The sequence below is a fragment of the Bombus huntii genome, chromosome 13 (assembly GCF_024542735.1).
Source record: "Bombus huntii isolate Logan2020A chromosome 13, iyBomHunt1.1, whole genome shotgun sequence".
NCBI lineage: Eukaryota > Metazoa > Arthropoda > Insecta > Hymenoptera > Apidae > Bombus > Bombus huntii.
This window is the reverse complement of record NC_066250.1, coordinates 470,848-498,452: the sequence shown is the minus strand read 5'-3', so window position 1 is coordinate 498,452 and position 27,605 is coordinate 470,848. Positions and strand designations below refer to the sequence as shown.

At 41.8% G+C, this 27,605-nt stretch overlaps 1 protein-coding gene and 1 long non-coding RNA gene across 2 annotated transcripts in view; one reads left to right on the top strand and one right to left on the bottom strand.

Moving 5' to 3' along the window:
• The window catches only part of LOC126872304 (spermidine synthase), a 191,434-nt gene that overhangs the window by 138,426 nt on the left and 25,403 nt on the right, over nucleotides 1-27,605 (bottom strand). The gene's annotated exons all lie outside the window — the stretch shown is intronic.
• LOC126872313 (uncharacterized) overlaps nucleotides 1-27,605 on the top strand; it is a 161,518-nt gene that overhangs the window by 111,167 nt on the left and 22,746 nt on the right. Inside the window, exon 6 of the long non-coding RNA XR_007691936.1 lies at nucleotides 19,672-19,914. This is a non-coding gene — a long non-coding RNA (uncharacterized LOC126872313). The remainder of the gene's footprint in view (nucleotides 1-19,671; nucleotides 19,915-27,605) is intronic.

The window sequence follows — 27,605 nt, the reverse complement described above, 5'->3', positions numbered from 1 at the left end:
TAAGCAGCACACGTAGGAAATCTGTGTTGGAAAAACAAATTGTGCGAAACCGTGGGTTTGTTCGAAAAACGAAAGCGGGGAGATGAAGCCGAAGAAACGGAAAGCGCCGAGAAAGGGGAGGAAAAGGAGTGGATCGTAAATTCGACGGTGCACCAAATCGTTCGTGGGAAGGAATGTCAGGTTCGAGATACTCTGACCCCATGACCTTAATGGTGGTGTACGCCATGGCGGTCGGGCAGGCATGCGCAGCCACGATCTAAAAGAAAATGAGGATCGTGCAAAAGCTGCCGCGTGTTTCGTCGTTTTCTCCCAACGCCAACGGTATTCTAACTTTACGAAAATGATCAAAAACGATACAAACGCGAAAGAACAACGGAGAGAGAACGTCGTAACCGAATATCGAGAATCGAAAAATGCTTTTAGAGGCAACGATCGTTTGCATCTCCTCGTTGCAACAGGCGAATGATACTTCGACGAGCAAATCGAACTGCCGTTTAAGATCGAATCGCTCTTCGGATCGTACAACTTTCCACTTTCGATTCTCTTCGCTCATCGATTCATTTGCTTTTATTATGACGGCTTAGAGGCGAATCAGCAGAACATGCGAAGCATCTACAAGCTTCTATCCTTGACAAAAAAAATAAATAAATCGATCGATTCTCTGTATATATGCGATAATTTCTTGCAGGAAATCAAATATGCCAATGGATGTACGAATGCGTACGAGGTCGGACGATACGTACAATGATATATACGGATGATTTTTGGTCTAATCTTCTCTTCTCGTTAAATATTCTATTTTACCCAAGTTTAAGAAGAACAACGTCTCTGCTCCCTCCTTCAAGATCCCATGCTACATATATTTAAAAAAAAGAGTTTACAGAGTGGAAAATAGTCTGTAACTTCTTTTCTAACAATCAAAAAAGTCGTGGAACTTTAATACGAATTTGGAGGAATAGCCTCCCCTTAAGGTAGCAGAGGCGGACGAACGAAGGGATTTAGAAGGATAGGTCAGCATGACGGAGGAGGTTGGTAACGCGGACGCGCCCCCAGAGAAGATTGGCAATTTTCGCAAAATTAAGCGAATTGAATCGAATTATGTCGAGCCGATGACGTCAGCCTTGTAACTCGCTGAATTGGCCAGAAATGTGACTCTCCGTGTCGCTTATACATCGATGTCTTTATACCGCGCTTGTTGCGCTCATAAGACTCGCCAGAACGTTCCTCGCTGGGCTCTTAGAGACATCGATGATGATTCATTTTTCGTGGTTTGCTTCTTGATTCATTCTCTGATCGATTTTCTCTTCGTGCGCAATCTTTTCTTCGATTCGATGAATTCGGTCTATTTAATCGTAGCAAGTTTTCGTCTTAATTTTATGAACAATATCGACCGATTACCTTATGCAGAAACTAACGCGTATCACCAGCTATTTCTACAATTTCAAGTTCGGTTCGGCTCGATAATTAATAATAAATAAAGCGAAACGCGATCGGTGATATTTTTAAGTCGTAAAGTGGTTTCGCGAAGTACAAAGTACAGTCGCCTAGATTTGTTGTTCAGTCGTAACGTTGCGTCGCGTAATCTATAATTGCAAAATTTCGAAACAGTTAATCAGCTGTTTCGCTGGACTTCCCAAATTGACGAGTACACAGGTTCATCGATGTCGAAGCTTAATTATCAGCTTATCGATTAATATTCAACGGCAAAACTTTCCATTCCTGCGAATCTGGCCATCGATAACTTGTATCCTTGTACGATTGTTACGAGTTTCGACCATTGATCTAACTTCGAACTAAATTGACCAGCTTTGTTTCCGACAAGTCTATCGAAGCTTGTCGCGAGGACTCTTCGAGGAAACGCTAAAAATCTCTTAAAAATAATATCGTACAACCCGACGTACGGGTGTCGTCACGGCTGGTGTACATATTTGTCCCTGTAAAAAAGCAAAACTCGCGACACTAACACAGACTGCGATATCCGCAGGTTGAGTCCGCGGTTCGTTTAGGAACGTCGACGAAAATCGATAACTCAATCAGACGAGTTGAATCCGACGCTGAAAATAAATTCATCAAACGCGGAGCGGCGCGAGCAAAAAGAAAGAAAAATCAGTTCGCCGGCCGCATATCGAAGGAACAATGGAATTCGACGCCGAGCCGGTCGTTCGTTGATCGAAAAGGTCAGAACGAGCTGTCTCGGGGAACGCGTTAATTGACTTTAAACCACCATCGTTTACAGTGTCGACCGTGGAACGAGAGAAATATAGAGAAAAAGATAGATGGATGGGAAGTCGAGGGAGGAATGCGGAGCGTGAGCAAGAGAACGGGTTGTACGCCGAGTCAATTAGCATAGGTACGAAGTTTGCGGCTCGAGGCTGCCAGGTGACGGGGGCGACTCGAGGAAGAGCAAGGGTGCTTCCGGAAAGGGGGATGTCGACAGGGGGCAAACGAGGGCAGAAGGGGATGGATCCGTCGGGGAAGAGAATGTTACAGGCCGCGGGCGGTTCGCGTCGGCGGCGTCGTTGTCGGCGTCGATGACTTTATACAGTCATCGTCGGGGATAATTGACACCGCGAATCTTAAACCGTTTAATTGGCGGCCGGTTCTGCTCGAATCGCGTCGGTTTAACCTGTCAATGGTGACTGGCGAGCGTTCGCTTGCTTTTCTTCCAGGACGGTTAGTCAAGATGGTTTCGAAAATAATTGTTAATAATTACATACGGAGAGCCTGTAGCAACTTCATTCTGTCATAAGGGACCGAGATTTCTAATTACATCTGTCTCGGTTATGGTCTGTGTATTGATTCTAGAAGTTGAGAGAGAAATCTTTGTGGCAGCATCGAAAGAAGCATCGCTGTAAACTGTAAACTACTGACTTCGGACACGCGAATACCGTCTGTATTTCCATGACAGGAGATTACAAAATGTAAAAAGTCGGAACACACGCGGGCCCGCCGTAGCTTTCAAATTTTCACGCCGTGCATAAATGTCCGTTGTATTTTCGATGCAACGCGTCCATATATAAATTGACTCGATAGAGTCGTTTGTATAGAATATAAAATCGAGGCATAAATTACGCGAATAAATGGAAACGGAAACAAATATCGATGGAAATATGTATATCGATTCGTCTTTATTACAGATTCGGAATATACAACCGACACGATTTGCGAAAATTCCTTTCGTGTAGAAATATTTTTTATGCCAATTCCATCGAAAGTATAGATCGTTCGATTTCTTATCCGATTGTTTTATCTTAATTGCGCTACAAAGTATTTGCTGTCGATTTGATAAAGTTTGCTGCTGAAATTCTTCAGATCGTTCTTAAAAGGGAAAGTACCGCTTTTCTTCGCAAATAAGACGTTAGAAAGATTTACGAGCGGTAACTCGTCTTCGGCACGTCACCAACTATTTTACGAAGGTTACATGCATTTCCGGCTCCGTGTAAACACATTTCTGCACTTACAGCGTGAGCACGGCGTTTACGCGAGATGCAGTTTCACCGGAAACAAGGCAAAGATGAAACCTCGACACTCGCCGAGTGCCGCCATATGTTGTGTTTCAATAGCTTCTTGCGTAAATACTTCCGTTGAAGCTAAACATCTGCGGCGTTAATACGTTGCGTAAATTCCCTGAAATCTCATACCGCGAAAAATTGCGCGAAACGTGTGCACGAAAGAAGGTCGGATGCTTTGAAACACAGTTTTCTTTTTACTGCCGATATTTCACATTTTACGTTATTCGCGGCGTGTGCGTTTGTTATATATTTCAAGTAACGGTCGAGTTTTTTCAGTAAAGAAATATCTTCTCAGCGCAAGCTTGAAATACAGGAACGACAAAACGTTTGTCGCCACGTCGTAGCTAGTTTTAAAGTAAAGTAACAGATTAAAATTGCCAAATAATTTCATTTCGAATTTCTCCTTATCCTCCGAGTTACCGAGTTCTCGTCAGAGTGAAAAGAATAACAGCCAACGAATGCAAACGACGCGACGAACGAAAAGTAAGAGGTGGGCTGTGGCGAGGTCGAGACGTTTGATGCGCGCGAGAAATGGCCTCCGTTTCGAGGATGAAGAAAAAAAAACAGAGGAAAAGGGAAAAAGCGAAATACGAGCGCGGAAGACGGGGTCAGAGGTCGAAGAGGATGTAGAGAAGAGAGAAGAGAGAAGAGAACACCGCGCGGTAGAATGATGGCAGGGGTATGAGAGGTAGGGAAGGGGACACGAGAGGCACGATGAAGGTTTTACTGCCGCGGTTATGCCCGCCGGTTTGCGCAATTTCGGTGTATCTGAATTGGCGGAGGAGTCGTATCTAAACGAGGCCGGATGAATCTGCACCCTCCTACTCGGATTCTCTCCAGGGGGCATGTCCCATAAAAACGTTGTAACGTCGGTTTCCAGCGTAAGGTTCCGCGAAAAGGAACGAGAACAGGTCAGGGAGGGACGGCAGGGAATAAAGGAGACCTCGGTTACTCCGAGGAGCAAAGAGGATACGCTGCTACGATCGGTGTGCGTGCAGCTTTGTTGGAATCCGTGCGAGAGACAGGAAGCACGAGCTGTATTCGCGACAATAAAATGTATCTTCGCTCTGGCGGTTTCTTGATACGGCTATGAACCGTACGCCAGTGGAATGGGTGTTCAAAGATGTATCGATTCCACGAATAAAGCGAATATAGACTCCTTTCGAGTTCGGTATTTTATTTCTCGAAATTCTTTCTCGAGATTCTTAAATGAACAGAAGCGCGACTAGGCGTAAGCGACTACAGGATCGTGTTAGGTAGATGATACATTTCCACTGTACATGGAAGTGCGTGTGTAAGCGTCAGAGGATGTCCAGGTCTTAGTTGAGACAAAAGACTGTTGTTAGATGTTAGAAGCTTCTAGAATAGTCTGTTTGACAACAAGCGTGCGTGTAAGAAGGTTCTCGAGGTTTTCAGAGTGTAATATATATGTATCGATGTTGTGTGCTAATAAAGTTATTAATTTATTATACCTTAACAGATCGAAGTAGAAACGATGGCGTGTAAACGCTTCTTGCGTTTAACATCGTCGTTAGTTACGACCTAAAAACGTCTTATCAACGCGATCGATTAAAAACTTCTCTAGTCGATATTCGCTTGACAAAGGTGCTCGTCTCGATCCTCCAAGTTTCAGAAATTACTCTCAGCTTTCGAGGGGACGATCATTATCCTGCCTGAATTCGTCGAGTGAAAATGTGTTAACGACCATAGTTTCGACGGTCATTCGCATGATCATTCTTTATAGAGCAAAACTTCTGTACTTTGGGAGATTACGATGCGAACAAGGATCTTACGAGCAAGAGCAAAAATGTTGGACCGAAGTGGGGTCAAGTGCCATTAAGTTACTTGCAAGCTCCGCAAGAATTTCATTTCTTGGCAAGAAAATATTTATCGGCGATAAAAGAGGACAATAAAGAATAAAGAACAACGCCTTCGTGGAGTCTCGTTAAATTAAAGACGTAGAAACTGCTTACCAAAGGACCTATCAACCAGCTATTTTATTCGTTCTTTCTTAAATAGAAACCGTTATCGTTTTGCTTCGTGGCGTCCTCTCCTTTACATTTATCGCAGCTACAATTTGTCGCAGCTTGCGAGACGCGTATAATTCCAAATATCTATTTAAAATCTAACTAAAAACGGAGAATCGATCGGACGACATAATTTGACATTTTAATTCCTCGAACAACCAATCCGTCTCTATCGAAATTATAAGCTATGAAAAATGATTGCGACATTAAACGAACCTCGTCGAAACACGATGACTCGCGCATTCACGTCCGCCCGCGCTTTTCGCTTTTGTCCCCTTTTTTTAAAGCTTTCAAAAATTCATTCGATCAAGGACTCGCCAGCGAGATCGGTCCATCACCAGGGGAATTAATAGTACTTGTTATTAATTTATCGATAGCGCTTGATGCGTCGCATAAAAAAAAATGGACGCATCGGACAGTGCTTTTTCGACGTCAATGTTTAACATCGATCGCTCGATACTGCGACGCGATATTAAAGGGTTAAATGTTAAATTTCACGCGCCGTTTACTTTTATTTCCCACCCATCTATCGTTTCTAGATCCCGAGTCTAAATATCGCGAAGAAACGACGTCGATTAAAATAATTATAAATCAAGAACGTTTCTATAATACGTTATAATACGGAATAATAATCTTTCCATAATAAATGGAAAGTCGAAGCCGGTTAAATCCAGAGCTTTTCTAGTCGACGAATCTTAGGAGGAATAGACGCTTGAAACATAGCGAGACATCGAGCTTTCTTCGCGTTATGGGTTCGATAACAGGAAGGCAGAGACGAAACGATGGAAGCCATCCTACAGACAGAATTAAAGCTGCCATGGATACAGCCTCCCCTTCTAACGCCATCTTCGAGAAGCATAGCCAGCTACTCGCTGCCTGCTATCCTTCTTATTCCGACCAGACGCGCTTGACACGCCGAATCGAACGAGATTTCGCGGAAATTCGATGCAGAAAGATCGGCGGCAAAAAGTTTTCCTCCGCGTGTGGCTCGTTTCTGAGGACAGATCGAGCGAGTGGCCTGGGCGCTCACGTTTGTCTTGCCTGTCAGAAATTTCAGAGACTAGGCGAGAGACGTTTATGAAGTTGCCGTGCAATCTTAAAGTTTGATAAGTTTGCACACACGCGTCACGCTGCCAAACTTTGGAAGAAACGGTTCGCCAACTTCTTAGAGGCGGCAGGCTTCGCAAACACGATCGGCCATTCTCCCGTTTATCGCTGATCCCGTTTCTTAGGATCTTCGTGTCGTTTATGGGAGACAAGAAAGCGTAACGGCGGGATTCTTCCACCGTATAAAATTTACATCTTCCCGCTATGACAGTCGTTGTTCGTCGTTTCGACTTTTCGGTCACAGCGGGCAATTCATTCGTCCTTATAAAATTCTCCTACCTGCGTCTCAAAACCTTCCAAACTCAAAATCAGTCCGAGCGAAGTCAACGAACTTACCCTCGAATACTCCATCTGTCCCGTTCAAGAAACTACAACCTACATACAACCTACATACAACCTGGTGTAAAGTTATACGAAAGAAAACACATAATGATAGTCGATAAACCAAGAGCCTCGCGACCCTGCGACGTATCCGAGAGGATACGAGACCGAGGATGAAACGATTAGGAAAGGAGGGAACGAAAGGACGAGGAGACGACGTCTAACCTCCGAACTGACCCAAGTCGAGACTCGTTACGCGTAATTTCGATCGAATCGTTCGAATCCTCGTCAATGTTTCACGGGCCGGTAATCATCGTTGCGCTCGGCGGAACAAGAGCGCTAGGAAACGCGCGGCTCGACAGTGGGACGCGGTGTCAGGAAAGAAGAACGAGAGCTACAGAGGGTAAAAGGGACATGGGTTGAGGTAGAAACAATGCTGCGGGCAATTTGAATCGTCCGCCTTGTTAGCGGCGATAGACAGAAAGAGGAATGGCTGTGTTCTTGGGTCCGAGTTTACTCTCGTTGTGGAGGAACGACAGAGAAAAACAGGGAAGTCTGTTCGCTTTAAGAAGCAGTAAAAATGACACAAAGGAACCAGGAAGAGGGAGAGAGATGGAAGAAGAGGGAAAGGAGGGAGAAGGCAACACTAAGGAAAAAGAAAATGGAAAGACCGCGTTACGTCGCGTGAAATTGAAGTGGATTTGTGACAAGTGGCTGCTAACGACGTGTACACAAGCTACGGGACGACACGACGCGACGGGGTCGCATGGAAAACGAGGACGGAAACCTGACCGAGCACGTGGTTGTCCTGGCGATTCGCCGCTTCCGCGTGCCCGACGCCTACCCGAGGCGGAAGTTCGACGTGCGAACCTGACTATCAAGCCGATTCGTTTAGTACGAACTCCGACGATCATGGTTAACCGATCCAATTCTGTTCTCGCCTTTTTATCGCGTTGATGCTCTTATCGAAATTAAAAAGCGAATTATTTAAAAAATCACGATGAAGATGCGTTTTTAACTTGGGAACACTGTCGTCTCGTTACTTTCTAATCTGTTGCGATACTTGTATCGTAACCTTTTTAACCATTCTCTATAGATAATTGCCCAACAAAATTTCTTCTCTTTGTAACGCGATATCTTTTCTCTACGCTCCGGCCATTTTTCTTTTATACATTGGCGAACATTAATCTACAACATCGGTTGTTTCACCGTTCAGACAGGGTAAAACAATCTTCCGTGACGCTTCGCTTTCAAGAAAGACTTTCAGGGTAAACTTTGCCACGGTTCTTTCTTCGGTTTCCTCTTTTACCAGCCTTCGGCGGCGTTACGAAGAACCTGTAGTCTCGAACTAGCGTCCGTTGTCGTCTATTCGGTTAAAAGCCGCAAAGAACGAAGGCAAAAGAAAAAACGAAAAAGAACGAACGACGAAGCTGGTAAAAAATTCTCGGAGGAAATGAATAAAAAGAAGAGTCGATTCGTTCGATGTAACGAACAAGCGATCGCACGTGCGTGCGAGGCATTAGATAAAAGCAAGAAGTAGTGGGAACGAAGGATAAAACGCTTAAAGAGAGAGCTTAAAATTCGATAATATGTCGGGAATAATCGATAGCGGAAGAAATAGAATTATTTAATTCCAAACTTTGATTAAGGTTTTGCTTAAAAAATCTTTCTTTTTTTTTTTTATCTTTTTACAGAGATTCGGAGATAATCGTAAGAATTTCGTTTAATATACCGAATAATGGAAATATCTGCTAAAGCTAGAAACGATGAAAAATTGATGATTCGAAGAACTTCGATTCTCAGGCAGGAAATATAGGACGGAGTACACGTATCGAAAATCGTGGTGCAAACTGAACTGTTGAAGTTCCATCGAGTACACGTGCACTCGACCGACGAGCGGTACAAGACTCGATCTCCTCTACCCGTAACTCCGCTGCCCGTATCTGTCACAATTTATTAGTACGGGTCGAATTAAATTAATCAAGTTCTAATAACGCGTTAGATTTTATGCGGTGGGTTTTTGGCAAATAAAGTTTAAGCAAAATGCAAGTTAGTCAGGCTGTCGTACGTTCTTCGTGTTTCGAAAATTATCTCAAAATCAAATAGGATAAGTAATTAGTTGATCGCACGTATATCAAAGAGGAAAGAACGGAACGAAAAAGAGAAAGAAAATGACATGAAAAGAGAAGAATAAAATGGTTGTAAGATCGTAAGGAGAAGCTCGCGAAGTGACTAACGATCCCCTCCTGACTAACATTCCGTCTATCGACGCTGCTAATTCGTCATTTCTCGCACGTCGAGTGATTCACGAGCCTCCAACAGGATAACGAGGAATTGGTCGTCAACGGTGATACACACAGGCCGGCCATTATGCGGCTCCATTTGGTCGCTCTCGTTTCGACGATCACAATGACTCGTTGTGTTCCGTCGCGCGACCGTTTTACCGAGGATGTACGTACTACGTTCAAGGTTCGTCGTGGCTTGTCGGGATTGCACAATTACGTGAAATATCAGAGTACCAGAACGGTGGCATGGCATGAGAATTACACGGCCAATAATAATTGGAGCAGAGGTCGTTGAGTTGAACTCGTTCTTCCGAGGCGAGGAATTGAAACAAATGATTATTGAATGACTAACCGCGTCTCGGATCGACGTGACATCAAGGTTTCAACTGTTATTTCATGCAAGCGATGCTCTCGTCATCGAGTTCTCGCGTTTTGCTATCGTAATGAGCGACGATCGAAGCTGATGCAAGTCTCGCGTACGAACGTACGGTTCGAAATTGAAATATATTTTTCCGAGCCGAGAGCGAGAGTCGTGGTCTGGCCAGTTTGGCATACAGTGGTTAAAAATTCGCTTCGATTCGGTATCGCTTAGAGGCTAAGGAGTTTCGGCTATTCTGTTTTTCTTTTTCTTTTTTTTTTTACTTGATTACTAAATAAATCAACGTAAATCGCCGCGCCGCTTCGAATAAGACGAAACGCTTTTAAAGCGAACGTGACTCGATTTCGTGAAACAAATCGAAGAATCTATCTGTGTATTCGTAAGCCAAATGTTTCCCTGTCGAAAGTCTAAATTCACTGCGGTGAGACGTTTTTAGAACGCAATGGTGTTGTTGTTACTCGAGCTTGTAGCGGCACATGAGCTACAGGACAATTACAACCATGTTTTTGTTTTACCTCGTAGTATCAACACCGTTAGGATATACAAAATGTAATAATAAACAAACTCCGGGCGAAACAATTTTTTGCCGCTACGAGCAACCGTCAACCGAAGTTGCACTTACACTTTTCGGTACTTCCCCGATCGGTATAAATAAACGAACGCGATCGTTAAGACGACCAGTTTTCAGTCTCAGTCTTGAGCATTTTTATCAGCGAATCAGTTGGTATCGTACGTTCTTACCCGACATTCTTATAACGACCAGTATCGAGCGATCTACGGTTGACTCTGTCATATTTTCTATCATATTTATAAATATTTTCAAATATATAATGTCAAGTAGTCTCGTCATTAAAACAACAACACGACCAACGGTCCTCCACAAGCTATTATTTAAGTGACTGGCAAGAGCGACGTTGAGTTGTTGGTAGAGTGCAATGCTGTCGTGGCGTGTCCTTGACGAGCTTGTCATTGGAATTCATGGTGAGTGACACAAAAGAAAGAAAAAAGAAACTGTAACGACGAATACTTGGCTTATATGTATCGCGAAAGACGTCGGTATGTAGGAAAACCACAATATGCTACGTCGTGGCATAACTTTGCAATGGGAATTATCTCATATTACGTACTATACCGTCGTATGAGTCCGAAAGAACTTACATGTTTTTTCCATCTTTTTTCTAAGCATTCAATTGCTAACTCAACGGACGTAATCGTCGATAGCTATGTTAGAAGCGTGATTATACGTAGCGAACAACTAGATGCGTTTAAAATAATTCGTATGGAGATCGTAGCGATTACCATGATAATGGATGCAGTTGTAACGTAACTGTTGCATTAAACGAGTCTCAGTTCGTTACGGAGAGATTTCCGAGAATTTTCTGACCATATATATGGTGTATATATATATGCGTACAATATCAATTAGAAATTTAAAATCCAACAAATTTTTATAACTCGCTAGCTTCCACGCGTGTTGGCGTTTTTTTCCTTTCGCAAAAGCTCTGGTACTAAAATAATAATATTCTAAAACGATAAAACATTACGTAAAAGGCATTAGTGTACTAGATATCAATGCGAGATGCGTATATTATATATAGAGATATGTAGTATACTGCGTGTTCATGCATATCTAATCTTCAATTCCCGTAGAACAAAAAATCAATCAAATGCACAGTGTGGCACGAAGAAATCGAGCAGAATCTATTCGACTTTTCTTTCGACGAAGCGGACGAGCGATGAAAAGATATAAAATACGCACCGCTTTATACGCACCACCGTTTTCACGGTTCTGCTCGTAACATTGCGTAATACGCCAATGATTCACGCGTGTTTCTCGCGGCGCAAAACCGAGAACACGGCGTAAACGTGACTCGACGTTCAGGAACCAAAGAATAATTCAAACGCTCTGCCCCGATATAAATATACATACAGGGCGTCCCATTTTAATAGATCCACGAAAATATCTCTTAAGCTATACGTTATTCGAAAAAACGATTCGACTGAAACTTACTTTATAGAGAATCAAAGACTGCGTCGAACGGTATATGAAAAACGTATAGTTCCATTTGAGAAAACAAAGGTCAGCTCGATGCGTCGAAATCGCGTCCACGTAATTAAGATTCGCGATCGTTACGATGTCCTCCTCGAAACATAGTAAGTCTTATTCGAATCACTTTTTCGAATAACGTATACCTTAGGAGATATTTTCGTGGATCTATTAAAATGGGACACTCTGCGTGTTATGTATCTTTACGACGGATTTACGTTTAAAGGACATTTAAAGTAATGCTTTATCGTATCATTTCGCTGCTCGATGTTCGATATTCTAAACTTTTATATCGCATATCCAAATAGAGTCTAGGAACGATCGATGGTAATGGAAGCCACAAAGCAATAATAACGGGAAGTTAGAAAATACTTGGGCGTGAAAAGAAATCATAAAACACTGGCGTGAAATTACTTCCGCTATAGCAGTCAGGCGAATTTCATCAATTAGAAAGACAATCGGTTGCGCGAAGATAGGAGCTATAATTCCGTGAGCCCGAGTTAAACAAATATCGTAGGTGTCGTAACGACAAACGGTGGAAGATAATTTCCATACCTCGAAACGAACGTTCTTCCTTCTTCCAGAGTTACAAGATCAAAGATATCTACTTTGAAAAGCTCTAATCGTCAAATTTAAATCGATCTCGATAACTAATTTCGTACCACGTCAGTCTTGAGTAATTCTGACACTGATCTCTTTCTTTCTCTTCGAATCGTCTCTGTACAACTGTTTACAGAAACGTAGAGCGATAGTATCGTATTATCAACGTTCGTGCCCATTCGTTGCAAAGTAGAATTTTGAATTTCGTAGAACTCCTTTCAAGGCCCACGACCATTCAATCGAGTATAGCAAGCGACTCACACACATTCTCCGGTTTCATACTCGCGTCATTCATTCCGCCGCTTCTATTTAAACCCCGCCGGAGCGAATAACAAACGCGTTGCTTATTTTAGCATCGAGTTGATCAATTGTATCCAACGTTCTCGTCGAGGCCTCTAAAAGGAATCCCTCTAAGAAACCATTCTCGCGTTCACGGCGAACGAAAAGCGAGTCTAGCCGCGCGATACCGAGGCCAATGGCGCACAATGCTATCGACGAATCGACGGACCGTGAAATGCGACCGAACCCATTTGCATCATAGGGAAAAATGAACAATATAGCCTTATTACGAAACAAATTTTCTTTCGTTATATCGAACGAGGACAATACAAAACGTTCGGGTCATCGATTTCGCCGAAACTTTAAAAACGCAAGGACTACTACTCTATCCGTCGTACTATGTAATTTTTTCTAATTTTTTCTAATTTTTCTCCTAATGCTTAACGGCAGCTCACACGATACCAACAACATTACGATAAGCGTGAGGAATAGCGAGCAGGAAAATCGAACGCGTATACGCGTCACAGATGCAAATGGGTTAATCGTCGTTACGTTGCACGATTCCGTTGGTTGGTTCGAAATTACCGTCGGTCAAATAGTAAGCGTATCTTAAAAACTTGGCGTCATGCGTCAGGTATGCGGCGCACGACCTTACCACGAGGCGAGCGGATACAAGAGCTCGTTTATGTGGGCGCTTCCGGCAAGGGCATGGGACCCGACGTAATTGCATTTGACTGTTGTTTAGTTAAAATAAGCAACGCGTCCACGATGCCTATCGTTGAAAAGCGACCGAATCCTGTCCAAGGGCTATGTATACTGTACAGGGCGATATTAGATATAGGCGAGCGTTGGATTATTCTACGTGAAAAAATAAGTCGAGAAGAAAGAAGAAAGTTTTCAAGGAAATGCACGCTCGTCGTTAAGCGACTCTCGATGAAACGCGTTTAGCGCGATCGTCGACGACACCGGTATAATTTACATGCTTCGAATTCTATTTTCTCGAGTGCGAGGCTTCCGCTCATTTTTGCACGTAAAATTATCTTCTGCTCGGATATATCACATATTCTAAGTCGAAATCAAGTTTCTATTTCTCTGTCCCCGTGGTATGTATACGAGTATATAACAGACAAGATAATAGAGACGAGAAAGAGAGAAAGAGAGAGAAAAAAATTGATCTGTCTCTTTCGAGCGATCTATAGTCTTTTTCTTTTTCGTTGTGCGTATTTCTTTTTTTTTTTTCATTTTCTTGTTTATTTTAAACGTCATTTGTTTCGAATAATACAAGCCATTCCATGGTACAAACGACCAACATTTCCGGTGGAAACATTGTGCGGTTGACGCGCGCAAATACTTGTCTGCGGCAAGAGTTTCCATAAAGGGCATCGGGATAAAAAAAGAGAGCGAGACAAAACACGGTAAATAAATGTTTTCATCGCGATGCGATTAACGCGTTAATAAAAAAAATGGCAAGTTCAACATCGTCCTTGGTAAGAGAAATTCCTCGTTATTTGATCGACAGGTAATCCGCGGATAATAAACAATTGTTTTAATCTGCGTTCGCTCTTACGATGTTTCGCAAACAGCGATAAATAGCAACGTAAGTGAACGATTTTCTGTATGTTTCCTTTTAATTAAAACTTAAACAATTCTCGACTATATAATTATCGTTTGAATCGGTGTCAATTTAATCGTATACCATGCGCTAACGTTACGAACTTGCTTAAAAGTAGAGCACGTCTAGGAAGCCTGACAAGAAATATCGAAAGAAGGAGTACAACTTCGTTTTATATCCGTTTTTCAATTTCGTCCTGTAAATTACCAGAGACTGTAACATTTTCGAGAACTTAAAGCCCGTTTGCACAACAAACACGATATTTCGAGGATAACTTCTTTCCTTGCGCTTTCGCCCGCTTATCTCGAACATTCTCCTCGTCTTTCCCTTTCGCAAACTTTGCATTAATTAAATCGCGTTGGGAAGCGCGCTGAACGCAATTATGATTTCAGCTCGAACAACATCCGCAATTTTTTTTCTTTCGCACCAATTATTGCGACGTAACGCAAAACTGATAAGCTTACGAATATCTTCCATAACGAGTTTTTAATCTCCTCTATAGGCGTCGATTTTGTCATTAGCTTACCCTGAATATTTGTGCTCGCGATTTCATTTATCAAAGGACGAAATTTTACGTAAATGTCTAAGTTGCGTTTGTTGATCGTGCGACTTTTTAAATAAGCCGGCCGAGATATCTTGGATTAGATATTCAACATGTACGAAACTGCAACTTGCAAAGCAATTTCAAGTTGGAGGTAAGGACGTATCGATTTGGTTAAACATCGGCATGGTTGATCTTAGGGCGAATCTTAACAGGTGTTAAATAGACCCATTTTGAGGTGTTTAATGAAACAGCGGGTAACTAGTTAAACGCGTTAACTATTCTCGTTTGAGGTGACCACTTTGGTTGCTTAATCGTTTCGAGGCGGCCGATTTCACTACAGTGCAAGTTACGTCAAGTCAAATAGAGTCTGCGCTATTGACAGAGGATTAGCGTGGTTATAGCACCGTCTATAACTGTAGATAATTTTCTGGCAAACGATTATCCCATCATTTTCCACCATCCGAACGCCACTTAACGTGAAAATGTTGTTTAAGGAAGGAATCGTCAGGTCGTTGATTTCTTTCTATCGTTCGAGTATCGACTACGCTCGATCTTAATTAAAAAACTGTGGAAAAAAAGAACGAGAGATATACAACGATTTATCCAAATTTATCTAGCGCAATAGCGTATTTACCTCGGACTTGTTAAAACTTTTTTACGGTACTGTAAATATAAAAAAAGGAAGCAATGTTAAGCGAGAGACGAGAAGATTCTCAAAGTCGATCGAATGAAGTCCGCGTGACGATAGCTCTTCGGCGTAACTAAGCGCAAGGTCGACAATAATCAATATCGAAACGATGTTTTTTTCCTTAATGTCTATGGAGAAGACTATACTCGTGGGTGTGCTTTAAGTATCCGTAAATCGAGATCCAGAAGTTCTTGCTTCTCTCGCAGTCCGCCTCCGCTCGAGATATCGCGATACCAGATACATACATACCTACATACATACATACTTTTTTTCTCTCTTTGTCCTTCCCTGTTCTCTTTCTCTCCCCCCTCCCCTCTCTCTCTCTCTCTACCTCTCTCTGTCTCTTCGACTTCTTCCTCCTCTTTGTGGACCTCGAGTGGAATTACACGAGGCGCGTCCGTGTGTCCTTGCAGACAACACCCACGTCGAGTTACGAACGCTTGCACTCCACGACGCCGTCTCCTACATTTTTATTATCTTCTTTCCTTGCGATTCTCGCTTAAATGTACGGAATTTGCTTTTTTTTTACCTGTCGCCTTTTTACCTACAGCGACGTTTGCAGCAACCGGTCTGCACGATTAACCGCTTCGCCCGATTTCTGATATTTACGCGACAATCTTTCCTTCGCGGTTTGTTAGCTCCGCAAGTATTTAGCTCGCTCTCTATGCTTCTAAGGCGAAGCTTTGAATTCCAACGCTACAGAAGTCCGATCGAATACACTACGACTCTATCTATAGATTAACTCGATTGCAAGCCACCTAATAGCGGCCAGAGAACCGTAAAAACGTCACGTGGCTAGATAAATTTACACCGTCCAAGCGCGTGGAGTTCCTCATCGCCGATTCTCGTTCCACGTGTAAGTTTAAGAAGGTTTTCACGAGGACAGGCGGCTTGGCAGGAACTTCGTCACCTGTTAAGGACAGGTGTGAACCAGCTGAAATTTCGTTGAAACATATCCTGCAGGCGTGTTGGGATCGTGAAAAAGAGGCCACCGAGAACGAAGAGAAAAAGGTTCAAAATTCGAACAGCTGATGCAATTATAGCTGAGCGTTTGGTCCTTGTTTATCGGTAGATAAAGGATAAAAAAGGTACGGTTTTACCGTTCGACCTTACGATTCGTTCCGAAAACGAATAGAAAAGCGAGGTAGTAACGCTTGGAAACCGAAGGAACGAAATTTTACCTGGTGCGATACTTTGGGTGATTAATGTTTCCGAAGGCGGCCAAGATAGCCGGATAAGGACGAAGTTCGCTGCCTCAGCGTCTGACGATGATGACTATGTAAGGGCCGCGATTATGCTTTTACGTGGCACACAAAGTTAAAGGGGCGTCGGGATTAAAGGGGCACAATGAAATTTTTAACGAGACTATTATATCACGATCCTCGTGGACGATAATAACGAGCTGTATATTATTTTTTCTTCTTTTTTCTTTCGCTATTTCTCAGCTTTCGGTCTAACAGTTGTGATAATATATACACACGGCAGTTAGGATAAAATAATATCCTGTCTCGTTTGTCATTTTGTTAGGAAGAAACGGATGAACGATTTACACGGAACAACGATTTACACGGACTTAATCGTCTTAAATATCGCGCGTAAATTGCAATTTATCGGTAGAGCATAATTTTTAATGACCGATTTCCATTAGAATTTTCATAAGAGTCCATACGGTTGGTCAAATTTCTTCGCTCGAGAAGACAGCAGTTCCGTTTACTAATTATTATGTAAACACGCGTGCTCGTTAACGGCGAGATGTAATGGCGCGTGTACAGCTACTCGAATGTTCATTAAATATTAAATCGAACGAAAGCACGGCCGCGGTCGTAAAAAGAGCGCACGCATCGGGGCCGATGTGTTTTCATTTAGTTTTATTCGAGGACGATTTAACGATCTCCGGTTTTACGTACTTTCCTGCGAGATTGGCATCGTTTATTATGGTACAACCGGTTGTAATGGTCACCGACGATCGATCGCAGCACGCACTGTGCAAAATTATTACGTCATTATGCGCTATTAAATGGTGATTAATCGCGTTCGTTAGGTAATTCAATTGAACATTTGCTCGAACGAGTAAACGCGATAAACGTCGATTCGTTCGAGTCTAGGCTTTGCTTTTGGCCTTTTTTCTTTTTCTTTCGTTCGCACTCGACACGCTGTATCTCGTTTGTCGTTCAATTTTTTCAAATTTCTCATTTCACTTCTTATAAATATTTCTTGCTCGAAAGTTAAATCTCGCGGGGGCGTAGTTATAAATGTTCGCACGAAGAGAATAAAAAGTGTACCGTGTGTACTTGGTTCTTTCGAAACGAAGCCGTATATTTCTTATCTGGTCTTCTAACGTTTCCCGACAACAGCCATTTAACATGGAAAATAACAGTTTACACGGGATACGCAGCGTATCCTCCGGTTGCTTATGACACGCATCTCCACTCTGTTTGCCGCGTAACACCGCTCCGGGCGAGCGAGGAATCGACAGTTTGACGGATCGATGACCGAGCACTGGATGGCCGCGGCGCGATCGTCGTTCGTGTGCATAGATTCCTGTGACAGGATCGCACGGAGGCGCAAAGGGAGCCATTATTTATGGGGGCGTAAATCAGGATCGAGCAGCGATCCGGCGGATCGATCACACGTCAACCACCGACAACCGTGTTCTCCTTTGTCGAGGAAACACTGACGAGCCGCCCACGCGTAACACGCCTATCATCGTCGTCGAACCAACGAAACGCGTAGTATAGTACCTCGATCCGGAGCTCGATCTTTCGCTCTTTCTCTTCTTTATGCAACGACCTGGTTGAACGTTCTGCCAGATCGACGGAGATCTCGACCAACGCCGGAGACTGAATTTGCATTTTTCTTAGATTCCGTTCGCTTACGGCTATCTTTAGATTTGCATAAGACTTATGAAGAATCGCGCGGCCGTTCGTGCAAAGATGATGCGTTCGATCAGTCAAATCATTCGGTCTGGTTCAGCGGTGTTAGCGTACGGTCTACGATAAACGAGTCCAGTTAACCCAGTGAAGTTTGTTTCAACGAATCTTCGTTGTGGGATTGCGAGGGATGCGAACTTTGATTTGACTCGTATACCTGCTTTGAAAAATTTGGAGAAGCGTATACGCCGTATATTAAGAACATTGGAACTTCCACGCCGAAAGAAACGGCCAAGAATAGTTGGCATTCAATCCGTTTAATTGCTTTAGTCATTTCTCTGGCCAACGCGTTCCAACGGAAACAGCAGCAGTGGAACATCGATGGATCGTCGTCCCGTCGTTCGATCTAATTATTCTTGCCGAGTATTGTTAATTGAATTACGCGATAAATCTGAATAACCGGAAATTAACGAGCTCGAGTAATGGTGAAATAATTTCTTAAGTAATAATTTCTTATGACGCACACTGTACCTAATTGGTCGTTATCGTATCCGAGAGATCGGTCACGCAATTATATGCGACGGCGATCTTGTCGTGAAGTGTGGAAAACCGGTGATCATTAACCGGGTGATAATCGCTGTTCAACGGAGATGAAATGGAAACTGAGTCACGATACGAATTTTTATTGGCATTTCTTCGTTCGACGAAGAAAAGAAAGTAAAAGAGAGAAAAAACGTATAAAACATAAACATATGTGAGAACGCAGAAACTAAATACTTACGCCATCGAAGGATTAACAACGGTTTACTTGTTCGTTCAATCCGATTCTGTCATTGCGCGTATCAACTTTTTTTGCTTTTTTGCTCTTTTGTCCTGTTTGTTGCTTTTTTCTTTTTTATCCTTTTGTCTCTTGTTTGTCGGTTTTTTGAGTAACGAAACGGCTCCGCGCTTGGCATGAAATTTATGTATTAAATTTGTAGCGCGCCGTAAATGTAAATTGCACGTGATATTTTACAGAGAGCCAGTTGGATTTGCAGGACTTTTATTTCTGCGTAGAGTTTAAACGTTTACCGGGGTGGAATTTCTTTGATCGTTGAAGCAAAAAATAACGGGCCAAGAACGTAGATTTTTGTATTCCAATCTCTTGGTCTCTTTGGAACATTATATACATACGTTTTTAACAAAATTCTAGTTTCAAAGATATATAATATTACAGGTAATTTACAAGTAAAATATTGCAAGTAATCAAGGAGTTAACGCTTGCGTTTGAAAATTCGCAGCGTCAAAAATCTGACGAAATTTCCCTCGATAGGGTCAATATGTACATGAAAAAGTATCGTTATTCGAACGTCTTGGACATCGACATGTTACTAACGTTCGAATGTGCTTCTATTTCCCAGGAGACCTGCCGTTGCTTCGCAAACGCCGTGAACCTTGGCAGTGATCACCCCTTGATCAATTATCCATCATTCGGAGAAGGACCAAAATTCGCGCCACAATCCGTGCAGTTGGCGATCGAACGTCTATAGTAACACTTCCCAAAGCGAAATTATATTTCGCGACAAGGGTGTTAATGAACGAGCTCGGGCCTCAAGCTTAAAATATTCGAGCGATCTAAGGTTCTCCAGAAGTCTGTTCTCAAAGTACGTATGAAATTTTAAATTCGAGTATTCCTGGCACGCTGATTCACGAGCATCGAATTCACGGAATTCGAGCGCACAAACGTCCGTTTATTAGAGGAATATTCCGGCCTGGTTGTGCACGTTACTTAACGCAAGGTTGTTTAGCACTTAAGAATAATTTACGAGGCTGGCCTACCGTACGTGCAGCATCTGGCCGGCGATTTGGTCGTTACAGAAAACGCCAGGCTAAAGAACGTCAGAGAAAATATTATGATTTCGTTTCCTCAATTGGAATTCAATTCTTTGCGAGCGATTCGATTCGCGACCATGCGATACTTTTACGCACATTCATTCGTTTTTCTTTCTTTCTTTTTGTGCTTTCTTTAAATAATAAACAGATGGTCGATTGAAATTGTTCTTGCACGATACATTGGTAAAAGCTGTTGCGCTCTTGTAAGTCGAGTTGTTGGTGGTTTCGCGATCAACGCATCTTACCATTAAGAATTTAGCCTTCGACATTATGCTTTATATTATTGTCACAGTGTTACGTGTTGCTTGTCCTTGGTTAACTTTCTGAGACTTAATGACGCTTAACGCGTTTAGGTTCATCGTGCAAGCAAACCTGCCTTTATTCTTGAATTAATTACGACTTAACGACGTTTTTGAGTCACCTATGTGACTCATTTCCCGTTCGCAATTACACGAACGTTCGTTCAGAAGGTAGATTCGTGCTTTCAATAAAAATTGAAAATATCAGTAAACATATATATTTAGAAAGCAACCTGTTACTTGGAATTCTGTAACTGTTTTATAATTAAATCGCGATTGAAACAATTGACAATTGAAAATTTTCCGTCCAATGTATGCGATCCTCGACTATTCGTGCATCGAATTTTCACTCGTCAAGCGTTCGAAAATAAGCGCTGTCGATTACGACGCGAAGAAAGCAATAATTATTATCGACGAGCTTGCAACAGATTGCACCACCACTCAATTAGCACGCCGTTCGAACGCGATAATAAAATAAATTACTTTGTACCGATTTATTTTCCGACAGGTTTATAGACGATCGATACAGAGCGAGTTAGGTGACGTTTTTTTACAAAGCAATGAAAATAATGAATGAACGATCGAAAGATCTTGTGTCATAGTACCTGAACGAAGCTTGTAAATAATATATGCCCACCGATGAAACAACTCTATCCTCGTAAAAATCATATAAACATATCGATAAAGTCATGAAACATATTATTAGTATTTAAATTACCTATAAAAATGATATTAAAATTTAGTAAAATTTTGTTCAAAGCCAACAAATCAATCGAAATAAAATCCAATCAATCGGGCAACGTGAAATGCATATCACATTTTTCAATAATTTTTCAATCAAATTCTATTCGCAATTAATAGCGGTATACAGCTAGGCCGTGAATTTTCCGAATTGAGAAAAAGATCGATACGCGTGGGTCGTTGATGAACGTGCAAGTTTTTGCATCTTTCGCTTCGCGCGTATTCATCGTCTCACAATCGAAACAAATAATAGGATTCTTCGATGAATTTCGTGCTTTCCTATCTAACTCCGCTAGAAATGACGATGTACCTGCATTCAGGCAGCTCTGTTAACGATTCGTCGTTAAAATTCAATTGGTTTCGAGCGGTTGGAAAATGGAAAGGGGAGACAGAATGTGCGAAGAGGAAAAACCGGGTGTTGTACGGGAACGCGCCATATTTTTTTCTCCGCGATTACGATTCACGGGGATTAATCTTTTTGGAGTTCGAACGAAAAAAGAAATACGAAGAACAGCTCTGGATGGTGCGAGGCTGTGCAATTTTCTTCTCTTCAGATTTAAAGATATTTGCAACTTGTTCGACGTTTGAACAATGAATTTTTATTATCGTTAATAAGCGCTCAACGGTAGTCGGTAATCATCGCAGCCATTTCCTTTCCTTGGTGTATATACCGCTTTCTATAATAGAAATTTCTCGGTTGATGCGTTCTACCGGTCCATTCGTCGTTCGCGTTACCAGACTTTGAAGGAAAGTTATCCAAACGTGAGCGCAGAAAATGTACTTTTCAGGATATATTCTTCCATCAATTCATGCGGAATAGAATTTTTCCATTTTCGTTTTCCGAGGAAGCATTACCTCGTTTCTTCCAAATAAAGTACATGCAAAGTCTTCCCATGTAATTTATTTGTAAAAGTTTCATCGTTTATTAAGTTTCTTATCTGTGGTCCAACAGATATGCCTCTCTTTATTTTTGTTTTCAAACGAGCAAATCCTGGTCTGGTTTTATTCCTCGGTCGTACAGTGTTTATCGTATCTCCTAATTTTTTGTATAAGTGGTGTAATATATAATGTAAGCGGTTTATATATATAAATTTTTTAAAGTTTCGTCACGGTTAACGTGACGTTAAAAAAAACTTGTAAAATGCGATAACGAGTAAGATGCTTTACGTTTTTCTTCGCGATTCGGATCAATTGCATTTCTCTCGACAACTTTTTTACACGTCATCTACTAAACTAATCCTTCCAACTTCTTAGCTTAAAAAAGCTCAAATCGCTTGGTCGAACTTTAAAAATGTTATTCTGTTTCAAAGAAATTACGAATACTTTCTACCGTACTTACGACGTATGTACCTTTTCGAAATTGATCGCTAGCGTTTTATATTTTTTTCTCCTGATATCGATACGTTTCTAGGTGACCGATCTTTTTATACAGCGCTGTCCCCGCACCCTGCTGTCCCACTCGTGAAGAAAATAGCGATATCTTGCATATCTTGTATACCTTAATCGGCAGCCAAGTAAATTAAAACTCAAGAGACACATGTACATTATTCCGATATCTAAAAACACTTTGAACGAATTTCCACAAGACACACGAATGAATTTATAAATCACCGTAACCCGATCGAATGCACAGAGGCCGGTTCTCGTTTAAAGCCCGGCTAAAGCTTCGAATCTTTGATCTTAATTATAGCATTAATTAAGAGTTTATCTGACTGGCAACTAGTCGACGATTGTCTGGGTTCTAACGGGATTTCTTCTTTTTTTGTCGCGTTTCGTATCAGTTCTCTCTTTCCTCTGGATAATCGGGCAGGCACTTTTATAAAATGAGAACTGGTCCGGTGGCACGGGTAAACCGCACGTGTTGAGCCCCATGGAAAATTAGATTTCGCGTAATTGGGTCGAATAAGTGGAAACGAGCGAGCGGCCAAAGGTAAAAATAACAATCACGATTTTACGTAGCTACCCTCGCGCGCCGTGGTTACCGTTCACGATGTAATTAACTGTGGAATGCTAAACAGCCACGATTTCGACCGGCCACTTTCCGAAGCGAATACATATAATCCTGCGATTATTTGTCGTCTATCGTGCCTTCGTACAGTTACTGCTACTTTATTCTAGAGATCCAGAGATCAAAAACTACGTTGCATTTGAGCAACATGATTTCGTTGGAGGAAGATTCACGACCACAAATCTCACGATGTATCATCGCTATTTATCGAGGGAGCAATGATCATCGGGTTAACACGGTGTATACACAGGCTTTCGACTCAATACCAGGCCTGTACGTATGAAACCGGAATTTGCCTATAGATAGCCCTAGCTGATAACGTAGTTATCACTAAACTGCGTCATTGATGCCAAAAGTCTTTGTTGACATCTCGCAAACATAGATCGTGTTATTCTAATTCGTAAACCGGCAACCATGATCTTCGTCGGAAACATCGTCGTCTGGATAGCTAGCTATCTCTCGAATCGTCACCTTCTTGTGAAATCATCGAATTTAACCATTTAAGTGCTCTATCGGTTCGTTGACTGTCCAGATATTCGAAAAGAACGTCTGAAACTGCATGCTCCCGGGATTATTCATTAGAAGAAGCCAACTTCTTCGTATCGCTCCATAGCGGACTAACTTAAGCAACGTCGATCGTATCAAGAGACGTTGCTCAACTGCGAACGGCGTTAGCGAAATCGCCGACTTGTTTCACGGATCCCCTAACTTCCTTTACAGCATTCGTATTATGTGAAAGTGCAGAAATCGTAGCTCGAGATTAACGCTCGCTCTTTTATACTTGGGCTCGCGTGTTCGACGCAAAAGGGCCCGTGCCCGTTAAATAAACGAATAATCGCCGATATCTACGATTGCCTTCTGCTTATGTATTTCGACGAGCCGACAAAAGCGGAAGAGGATCGCAGTGATGGCGGCGCTGATAGAATAGAAGAAAGAAGAAGAGAGGGAGAAACGAGGAAGGAACTGGAACAACGGAACGGATTCGGGGCTCTGTGCTCGCAAGATGACGTCATAAATCTTATTTATACCTGCGCGTGTTTCAAGCGTACAAGAACGGTGCCGTTATTCGGGGCACACCTCGTCTCAGTTGGCGCGGGTGCGAGTGCGAGCGAGAACGCGAGCGCGAACGCTCGGATGCGGGCGTAAATACGTGAATACCCACGCCTGTGCACGTCCGTGCTTTGCGGTTGAACACGCACCAGAGCACATCCTACACTCGAGGATTGCATCATGCAACCAGGCTGCGTTGTTGGGTTACGAAATCCTGGAAAATCTACGAGCCCACGCGAGCCAGGGTCGCGTACAATCGATTCCTTCAGCGTTCACCCATCGGGGATTCAACGTACAACATACCAATACCATCGAGGCGGTAGGATCGTTTCCTACATCGTGTTTTTCTCGTTTATTTTATTTCTTTTTTAATTAACCCAGATATTTCGCAGTTCTTCGTTTTTTTGCTTTTTCCTTACACGGCAAACGCATCTAGATTAAATCTAATCCAAGGTAGTTAAGTTATTTGGAAAAATCAATTAGTACTTCGTCAAAGTATCAAAGCATTCGCGGGTATCATTTAGCCTGCAACTTCAATTACGTTTGTCCGTGCAAACGTTCATCAACGATTTCGCGTTCGCGCTGCTAAGCTGCGTATCGCGAAAATTTCCCCCGTAGTCTCGAGTACAGTGATTCTACGATAAAACAAGAAGAGCAAAAAGATAGAAAGAGGAAACAAAAAAAGGGGGGGAGGGGAGGAGAAAGCCGATTCTCCGGTACGGAAATGGAGAGAGTCGAGGTGAATCCACAAAGCGGATCGCTACGGAGAGATTGTGCAGAAAAAGAAGTAAAAATTAAAGACCGAGGGAAATTCGGTTACGCTTTTGCGAATCACGAGCTCGCCATGACGTTTATGTGTGTATGCTCCTTTATGAATGAGATAGAGATAGAGATAAAGAACGGCGAGGGTCTGTAATGTTGCGACGCGTTTCTCCACGTGTGTGTTAGTTAACAGGAAACGGGGGAAATATGAAATGAATTACGAGTGGAACGGACACGTTTGTGTCGGCCATCATTTACAGTTAATACGAGAAAAATGCATATTCGTGTTTCCCACAGACGATGTTTTAATCTTGCCCGTTTAAACTTCCCTGCGAGCGCGTCTCTGTGTTGACGATATAAGATAAGACGCGGCCAGAAACCTGGGAAAATGTGATTTATACGCGACGCGACCGAGTCGTTCTCGTCGTTAATTTTGGCATTCACGATTTAAAGTGTACGAGTAAAAATGATTGCGATTCGACGGTTAATATCATCGAATCGATAGCATCCATCGGAAAACGTCAATTGCAATTAGCTGTTTGCCAGCAACTCGTAAAGATCCGGCATTCTCGATTTACGAATTTTTTGAAATCTTGGTCGTAATCTTTCCAACCAGATTCATCGCTTTGTAAAGTTACAAAATTTATTATTAACTCGCGTCTTACGAGGGGAAAGCCAACCAGTACGAAATACCCGAGTCTCGTTGCAAGATACGATGTATCGTGCATGATATTAAAATAAAAATCAAGTTGCTACGAAATTCAACAACGACAGAGGAAAGGGATGGAACGGTAGGGATATTATTTCATATGTAATTGTGAAATAACGAACGTCTGGACTCATAATGCAGGTGGTAGACCAGCGTGCAGGCCCTGAATTTAAAAGAGCTCATTAAAAGAATGCAAAGAGTTCACTGACTTTGAGAACAGCCCACGAAGAAATGTTGCAGTCGTTTTTTAAATTACGTCTCACGCGTCGCGGTGTTTAACAGGTGCAAAAGTCAATTTACCATCCATCGATTCTACGCTTTTATCGCTGACGAGATACTTATTGTTATATTATACAATGATATGTATATTATACGAACATATCTATTATTCGACCTGCAGTTTCGAGATTACGTAACTATTCTTGTAAAGAGGACTACTTCTATCTACTCATGCGACACAAATTCTTACCAGACAATTGATCTATTTTCATAGCTCCACTGTTTCCGTCTAAGTACAATTTTATTCACTTCGGAATTGCAGCGATTTTAGCGGTTTAAAAGGATGTTTGTATCAACAACGAATCGTGATAATTTTCTAATTATCTATAATTAATACCCTATTTATAGTTGCCATTTCTAATACGACTAATATTTAATAATATTTCTTGCAACACGTAAACGATCTTGTCAGAATTGGTTGGACTGATCCATAATAACGCACGTGTGCGAACGTCTTAAAGGGTCTACAAATTGGTCAGGTGGGGACGGCCATTTTAATCGTCACATTATGTATGCAAATTCCAAATGCGAACATGTCGGCTGTAAACTGAAACTTCGTATCACAAAGTCAATATCGGAAGAGGAACGCGTCATGTACGAGCAATTAATTAGAGCGAAATATAAAATTTATAATAGAAGAACATCTGGAAAAAGAATTTTCTTTAAGAATATTCTATTCGATGAACGATATCCTGTTAATCTAAAGTAACGTAAAAGGAAGAGATTAATCCAGGAAAGGGATTTAATCGAGACCGATAAATTAAATAAATAAATGAATTTCTATCGATAATTAAAAAGCCAAGCAGAAAGTCGTTTCTTTCGAGACGAACATGGAATATTTATAGCCGATTAAAGCGTAGCTTTATTAAAAAATTGATGTCAGGTCGCCTACAAATTTAAATGGAATAGAATTCGAGAAGCGAAGCTTCCAATTATGCTCGTAATAGAATTACCCTAACAAAATGATCTAATAAAGATCAAACGGCGTTCTGCAACTAGGTTCGAGCCAGAGTACTTCCCTTTTATCAGTGCCTCTGAATTTAGGTCATGTTTTTGTAGGGACAGAAAAGTCTTCTGCTAAGAGAAGAAACGTATTATTCTTTGAAAGCGCTATAGCTCGTTCTCGCTTCTTTTGCTTGCTTCGTAAACATTTATTCCTTATAATGCTTTGTTCAGAAGAAAAACGTAACATTTTTCTTTTATAGAAACAATTGATCAAATATTCATTGCCATGAAAGCTAGCTGCCCATAACCTATAGTGCACCAATTATGTCATTATGTATAGAATCTATATTCAGTTTGACGTATTCGATCGAAAAGAACAAATAACGGATGGGAGAATTTTCGGATAGTAGAACACTTTCTTTTCGTAGAATTATTCTATGTACAAAATAATACAAAAATTATTTGTGGATTCCATATCTTTCTTACTTTCAAATTAAATAAATTTTTTGATTCAAGCTACGTTGAATTTACATTCTGCTCGTACTTCGATCTAAATTTTCTTTCTAATGCCACAAACACCTTGAAATAACGAAGCTTTTCATCGTCATTTTCATTGCAATCTTCTTTCTTACGATACAAGGACTTCCGATGTTTGACAGCAATATGTAT